General features: G+C 32.3%; 1 long non-coding RNA gene across 1 annotated transcript; it reads left to right on the forward strand.

Moving 5' to 3' along the window:
• The first annotated feature begins 663 nt into the window (after positions 1 to 663).
• On the forward strand, positions 664 to 3,100 carry LOC129900862 (uncharacterized). Its single transcript, XR_008769712.1, has 4 exons — positions 664 to 745; positions 906 to 1,067; positions 1,562 to 1,685; positions 2,793 to 3,100. It is a non-coding gene; the product is annotated as an uncharacterized LOC129900862 (long non-coding RNA).
• The last annotated feature ends 5,832 nt before the right edge of the window (positions 3,101 to 8,932 follow it).

The raw sequence follows: 8,932 nt of genomic DNA on the forward strand, positions 1-8,932 counted from the left end.
AAAACAATCAAGCAAATTTTGAAATTGCTGCAGCAATTATATACCTTTTTACTCTTATTTTTTCTACTATGTCATTCATACACCATTTATTTCTTTAGATTTTCATCAATGTCACACCATCACAATAATGAATACAACGTATTAGGGAAAAAACAATAATAAACTATGAAATATTTGAAGAAACAATAAATATAGCATACACACAATATATATATATATATATATATATATATATATATATATATATATATATATTTTATTTTATTTAAACTATGAAAAACTCAAATTCAAAATCCTAACTATTTGGAGAATTTTTTATCTCTATCACAATGACAATGTCGAGGAAAAGAGAAGAAGACGACGAAGATGAAGAGCAAAGGACAAGCCAAAAATGAAGAGAAAACTAGAAAAAACTTGAAGAACTTTGGAGCTCTTTGAAGTGGAGAGGAAGTGGAGTGGAGAAGAAGAGAACGATTTTTTTTGAAAGACGCTGATTTGAAATGGGTCAGTTGTGGCCCTATTAGAAAAGTGTTGAAAAGTTTGTATTTTTTAAAAGTTTAAAAAGTTTCAAAATTACACTTCACCCCATTTAACTTAATCCCTTAATTAGTAAATGATTTAACTTGGCCTTGGTCAACCTGTCACATTTTTTTAATTGGAGTCTTTTTTGTCACCTGTGACTCAATCTTCTCCCAAATCCTAAATATGCCTCTATTGTACATAATCATTTAAAGCCCAAATCCAGGTTAGCTTATCTCTCAATTTTCCCCAATCATCTTTCGGTTCTCTTCAATTTTTTCAATTTTATGTGCCTACTGTTATTTTTCTGCATAAGTCTCTCTTTGATATTCTCCGATATTTATGTTCTTCCTTTATGTTTTCATTATTATGTGTACTCAAAGCAGATAAATTGAAGGATGCAATCGAAGATTCATAGCTTCCTCAAGCCTTCTTCTATGTTTTAGAGTGCAAACCCATCCAAATTCTTGGAGTGATGAGTTCAATTATAAGATGACATAGTAATTATTTTTGATTAAATACCACTGGAGATCTCAAAATCCAATTGGGTATGACATAAATTACCCTTTTCCATTCTTCTTCATTGAATTACTTTTTAAAAATAAAAATAAAAATTCTTATGATGTACATAACCTTTGAATCTTGAAATTTCTGTTAAGAATAGTGTTTGATTGGTAGCATTTTTGTCATGATACTCAGTAAACTGTTGAAATTAAGGGTTCAAAATGTAATATTTACGTCTAAGCTTTTTATTAAAGTATTGGGTTCATTTGAACTCATAGTTTGTTAGCTAGACCCCCCACTGATTGATGTTATTTAATAATGCTTCTTATTTTGGTTAGGGATAGTTAGGTTGTGTTTGTTGTTTGAGCATTATTTTCATTGTAGTGTTAGCCTCTACCAAATGAACTACCATGTTTGTCCAACTTTGGTGAGCTTTCTCCCACATGTCTTTTGCTTTCTATCTCTATTTCTTTTTTCTGAACTCTGAAATCACTTAATCCTTCTTTGTCTCATCGAATAAATACTCGTGGTTTTGCAGTTTTTAATTTCAACATCTTCATATAATCAATCAACTACAATTTGGATTGTCGAAGCAGTCTTCAAAGGGAAGATTTTGAGGTTTAAGTAAATGGCTTGCAAATATTAATCTAAGTCCATTTAAGGTATTCACATTTCAAACATCTCTATTTTGTTACTTTTGTTAGTTCCTTTGTTACTTATATTAATTGGGGCTCTAAAATTTTGACCTTTGCAATCAATATTGATATTTGTCAATTTGTGGTTTTGATACTTGAAGGTAACCTTCTCGATTCTCTTTCTGATAAATGAGGAGGAGTAGGGCTCCATTTAAATTGTTTTATGTTTGTGGAATTGAGTTGGCTAATCAATTTTCTTGTATGAAAGAGCACTTAAATATGGGTAAAAAGCTCATCTTCATTTGATGCTTTAGTTAGCATGAGGTGAGTAGCTTTGGATATCATTCTACCATCTGGTTCTGACAAGGATTTAGATTAAGAATTAAAAATGAGATAATAGATTTTAAAAGGGGAGGGAAGGAAAGGTACCTGATGATACAATTACTGTTTTAAGTAATTGGTGCCAGCAACACACAAAATGGCATTATATAACTGTGAATTTTTCAACTAATTAATTGTTCATATCTGCATACATATAAGAAAATTTTAGGAAGCCAAAAGTAAAAATGGAAATAACTCGATAAGAAATTAAAAGAGAATCCATTCATAATGGAAAATATAATAATCCAAAAATATAACATGTGTATGATGATTGATTCAATTCTCACAAAATAATTTGGTTCCAATGACATACCCAACAAGCTACACTCCAACTTTTCTCTCATATTTTTCTATAATCTTCTTTCATTTTTTTTAAATTCGTCAACATAGAGAACGGGTTAAAGTTTTCAAAGGTTTGTTATGCGTGAGTGTAGTTGTGTATTGAGGTAGATAACCATGAACAAACAAATTATTGAGTTTGTTTTTGTAGATGTTCATGTCGATTCAAGAACCAAATTGTTTTGTGAGAAGCTGAGTCTCAGTTGCCGTTATCGATAAATTTACGTTAGATGTCTATCGACTGAATATATATACGACAATTTTATTCTATTTTCATCTCTCTAACTAAATTGTGTTCTTTATTCACTCACCACGTAAATCTCACTGATACTAAGAATTTCTATTAATAAGTCAAAGCTTTTTATTGTAAACTTTCTTCTTACAACTTGATTTTCTATTCTTGACTTTATGCAGGGCTGAATGCTGATGAATCAAATGAGGTTGTGAGGGATCTTTGTATTTTTTGGGTCACCCTTCATGAAGTTCTTGTTATGCATTTCTTAACCCTTAAGTTCCTCAAAAAGGAAATTGATTTTCAAAACAGCTCTGTGTTTCACAATTTGGGATAAATTATGTCTTGTTGTTTGCCTAATATATGTACCAATCGAAGAAAGTACTCAAACTGATTAATGCTAGATGGAGCACTCATAGAGCTTTAGAATTGTTGAATGGAAATGTTGAGGTATAATCCTAATTCATTTTTTTATTTTTTGAAGGGTTAATATGTTCTATTTTTTTTTGTTTATCATAAGTCGATTCTCTGCTAATTTTGATGTATAACTCTATTTTAGATTTTTTCAATTATATGAATCACATATGTCGGAGTTGAATTTGTAACGATCCAAAAGTCGAGGTCATGATGACACACATCTCAAACTCCATCCCGATGTGTAAGTTGAAAAGTAAAATTGTAACAATCCCTAAAATGTTGTATGTCGGTATTTCAATTCTCGACGAAAATAATACAGCCTCTGTATTTTGGGCATAACTTTTCATAGGTTGGTCCAACTTAGGTGATTCAAATTTTTAGGTAACCACAACATCCTTACCTACAACTTTCAAGAAGAACATATCTTAAGATTCGGAGTATAAGTAGGTCAAATAAATTAATCTTTGCAAGATATAGTACTGTGACGGAATTGAGTATTTATAGAAGCAAATTCATATCTCACTGTAGGTTGCTCCAAATTGGTTGATTCTTGAACGATATGAAACTAGACTTCCATATCTACAATTCTTATGAAGACACCAAATCCTAATAAGGAATTTATCTTATTTAAACGCAGCTTCGAAAAAGAGTATTCTGTTAAAAAGAACTCATCTTACCTACCATGGAAACATCTAGATACATTTGACATCATTCATGACATAAATTGTCCTCCATTTAACATCATCCATGACATCAATATATTCCATTAAATTTTCAGATTTTTCTTTATAATTATTTTATTTATTGTTAGGTCACTCTTTCCCACCTATAAATACCTACCTTATTTTCTCATTTTATTCATCAAGCTTTCTTAAGCATTTATTCTCTCTATATACTTATTCTCAAATATAGTTTTAGTTTTAGTAGTATAAAAATACTACTCCGATTATTCTTATACTGCGGGTAGTACACAAAATGCTCCGGCGAGAAGAAAAGGCTAGGGGTCCAAGAGTGTTCCAATTCGGAGTAAACCTTCGGATTTAAGGTATGTAAGGCTTTCATAGCATCGGATTGAGTTCGTCCATGCGCCCAATATTTAAATTCATTATAATTGAGTTATAGTTGAGTTTTATCCAAATCTTGAATTCTAAATGAATTAATTCTTCTTCTATTGAGTTAGATATATTTATGCACTAATATTATTATTATTGTTATCTCTCATATTGTTGGAATTATTGTTCATGGCTACTTTCCCATGAATCCAAATTGATTTGATGTTCATGAATATTTTTATACATGTTTTGAGTAAAGATGTTGGCTTTTTATTATTTTCATTGATAAAAAGAAAGTTATATTAATTTATACTATATATGTATTTTATTGAGTTTTGAATGAGCAAAAGAGTTGAATTTGAATGAATTTGAGAAAAATGATATTTTGAGCAAGATGTTTTGATGAGATGTAAATGATGTTTTTGGAAGTATAATGATTGATGAACATGAAATGAGATGAGTTTGATGATTTAAATTAAAGTCCAATGAGACTAGATGATGAGTTTAATATGAGCACATATTTTGGGAGTAGTATTGAGCACCGAGTTGGGTAAGAGTTTAATTGACTCAAACCCCAGAACTACATAGCCAGCATAGGATGGAGGCTATGCCTCTTAAGTCCCAAAAAGAGGACTTTGATGAGTGGATCCAAGATGGTGATGTCCTTTACCCTAGCAAGGTATTGGATGGATGTGGCAACGACATCGCTTCGTTGTATCATCGCTAGCTCATAAGTGATGGTTGTCGGTTAGAGAAACTCCCAACTGAGTAAGCATTGCTTATTACTATTATTTTTATTATTATATTTTAAACTTGCATTACATATTGATGTTGAGATGATGTTGAGTTCTGAACTGAGTTTTATTGAGAGGAGTTTCTTGATATTTGTCCTTACCTTCCTGCCATTTTACATACTCGTACATTCTACGTACTGACGTCATTCGACCTGTATCATTTTATGATGCAGATACAGGTATTAGAGATCCTCAACAGGCGCATCGTTGAAGATCATTTCTTTTCGGTTATTTGGTGAGTCCTTCTTGTATTCGAAGGAACTCCTTATCCTTTTATTATTGTTGAGTGTGATATTTCTTTTGAGGTAGCCATGGACATGTCATTGGCACCATCTAAGAGTATTAGAGGCTTCATAGACAGAGTCTGATGATGTAATCGGAGTAGTTCTCCTTAGAAACTACTTCTTATAAGAATTATCTATTTTTCTTTTGATTATGACAAGCCCACATTAGTATTCTTAAGTCTTCCGCTGATGAATAAATAAGAAATGAGACCAAGTGGTTCTCTCGGAAGCCAAAAATGGTTTCTGAGTGCCGGCCATGCCTAGGGTACCCTCTCGGGGCGTGACAAAAATAATTCGAGACTCTCAAAGGGAAGTCAGGACACAATTAAATACAATAAAAGGACAACAATAATGAAATTATTCCCAAAACCTGGTGTTATAAGTATAAGAGCATCTAGTACAATGATTGAGTCTGATATACATTATAAGCCTTTGAATAGTAGTAAAGACTGAAAATAAAAGCTAAAACTAATGGAGGTCTGAATCCCAAGACCTCACCACTAATCTGAATGATAAAATCTTTGCGAGAGAAGAAGATCAATCGCCACGTGGGATACACTGTCACGACCCAAGCCTAGGGCCTAGACGTGACATGGCGAATGAGGAACCCGAAAGTACCTCAATCAAGCCTCTTAGCATTCTTTTAGCTTTTCATAGGTAATGATGATAAATAAATAAGCGGAAATCATAATAGTAAATCTTCAACTTACATATGTCCAACAATACCTTTAACTATTAGATTTAACGGGGCTAAGACAAGTCCCTAGCTCACCCTCAATCATAATAGAAGAAATGTCATAGTAAAATATCTTAACATATCATAAACTAGAAAGATAAATGAGTATTGTTCCCGGAACATGGGAACTCACCAAAAGTAGTCTCCAATGGAATATCAACTAGCCACGTGGAGGAGAACGAGGAGGAGCACCGATCCCTACATGGTGATATCATGTAGGCAAAAGAGTATGCGTTAGTACTTTGAATGTACTAAGTATGTAAGGATGCATAAACATTGAGGAAATATTAAAACATTTATGTAATATGGAACATAATTTAATGTATGCATAATAAATCATATAGATATCCTTTAAAACATTCATTTTGTGGGAAATTAACCATAACCGACATTTAAGACCATGCGAGCTATTACATAGAATCCAACATAACCCCCTACGTTGGCCGGAGAGACTACTTGCCAGGTAGAACTCCGTCAACTTTATTCATTTCTTTAACTTTAACTTTAAGGGCTATTTATGGATCCATTAGCCTAAGCCTACAAGGGCTCCTATGTTGGCAGATAGTTAATGAGACAAGGGGTTGCTACTAGGATTCCCTTACCGAATCCCACCTCAATGCCTCATTCGGTGCTAAGTCAATCCCACGGAGTAGTTTAATACTTCAAAATATTCATAGCATATAACTTAAGAATTCAAACATCATATTCGGTAGAATAGCTCATTAAAACATTTGATAATTCAAATATGCAAGAATTGTCCTTATTGCATAAAGAATCCATGATTCATATCATTTCATCATTCTTTCATTTCATAAGACTCCCTTTTTGATCATAGATATTACTTTCATAAATATTTATTTGGAGTCAAAGCTTTCAAATCAAACTTTATTAAAAATATAGTAAAACTAGGTGGGTTCAAATCACTTCAACTTGCAAATATGTATGTAAATAAATATACATAAATACTTTGAAATCCATTAATTAAAAATCATGCTTTAAACAACCCACCATGAATTTCAAGAACCTTTAAATAGATAAATAAAAGAATTACTTGTAAACCATCAATTCATACATATGAAATTATGTTGCATCAAAATAGAGCAATAATCATTAGTTTAACCATGATTCATACTATTAAGTAAAATTAAGAATTAACATAAGAAAATATTACTTGAAATCAAGATATTTAATTGAAAGAGTTTTTGGACTACATGGGTGGAAGAACCCATGGATAAACACCACATAACTTAGAGTAAAGCTTAAAGAAAATAAACATAATTTATCATATAATCAAAATAATTTAAACATGAGAGTGGAAGGAATACTCTCATTGAAACCTTACATACCTGAAAACCGAAGCTTTAGTTGGTACCGAAAGACTTAATGAACACTCTTGAGTCCTAGCTTTTCTCCTTGCCGGAACGTTTTGTGTACTACCCGGAGTATATGAATCACCGGAATAGTATTTCTTCACTACTAAGAACTAAAACTATATTTGAGAATGTGTAAAGAAGTGTATATAGAGAAGATTTGCTTGAGAAAGCTTGATGAATAAAATGAGGAAATAAGGTGGATATTTATAGGTGGGAAAGAGGGACCTAACAATAAATAAAATAATTATAAAAAAAATCTGAAAATTTAGTGGAATATATTGATGTCATGGATGATGTTAAATGGAAGACAATTTATATCATGAGTGATGTCAAATGTATCTAGATCTTTCTATGGTAGGTGAAATGAGTTATTTTTGATAGAATACTCTTTTTGGGAGCTGCGTTTGAATAAGATAAATTCCTTATTAGGATTTGGTGTCTTCATAAGAATTATAGATATGGAAGTCTAGTTTCCTATCGTTCAAGAATCAACCAATTTGGATAAACCTACAGTGAGATATGATTTTTCTTCTATAAATACTCATTTCCGTCACAGCATTCTACCTTACACAAATTAATTTATTTGACCTACTTAACCTCCGAATCGTAAAATATGGTCTTCATAAAAGTTGTAGATAATGTTCTTGTGGTTACTCAGAAATTTGAATCACTCAATTTGGATATTCGTATGAAAAGTTATGCCCAAAATACAGAGGTTGTATCATGTTTAGGCGAAAATTGAAATATCGTATACAAAATTTTTAGGGGATGTTACATACACTGACTAGGATCTGCATCAAAAAGGGACACAAAAGTAGGGGTGAGTACAATCCACGTGTCCTCAGTAGGTTTAACCGATTGCGTATAAGGAATTAATCAAAAACTATGAAATAAACTATGGAACGCTTCCTCCTGCACGCAGAAAAGTCCACTCTGGCTACGCTGCTTCCAATTTATATAAAATAGCGCAATTAAAGTAAACATATAAATACAGTTCACTATCACAGTTAAACAGATATATCAAATATCACAAGTATCAATGCAATGCAATGCATTATAATGATGCAATGATATGATGGTATAGTGGGATCAAGGCTGTCGCATAACCTGTCGTATACACCTGCCGAGCTGTGCTACCAAGTAGGACCCATGGGGGTCTCGCAGATCATATACCTCATCACTATCTCAACGTATCAACTACCTCACCACCCAGATCGTGGTCAAGGACTCATGATACTAATATCTCATCAGCTTGCCACCTACTCGTGGTCAAGGATACAAAAGATGTCACATTTTCTTTCTTAGAAGGATTTCCACAATTTTCAATTTCCCAATAATCAATGATAGTATGAATAAGGATGAATGTAATCACAATATATAAGACATGGAGGTAATGTTGAACTCAACATGTAGAACAAAATTCAAAGTTCTCAAAACTTAACCTAAACATGATATTCACCCTCAATAGACAGTAATGAGAAGGAAATACATCAATTTAAGTATTTACCCCTTTCTCGATAATATCTTACTACTCAAGCATGTTCAAAACTCTCAACTCAACCTCTAAGATGGGCATTATAAGTCAATTAACCTCTTCACTTCTCTACTCAGTCAAGTCATACATTGCACAGTCCCAATCATATATAAAATGTCACATAAGACCCCA

Source organism: Solanum dulcamara, chromosome 8, assembly GCF_947179165.1.
Source record: "Solanum dulcamara chromosome 8, daSolDulc1.2, whole genome shotgun sequence".
Lineage (NCBI taxonomy): Eukaryota > Viridiplantae > Streptophyta > Magnoliopsida > Solanales > Solanaceae > Solanum > Solanum dulcamara.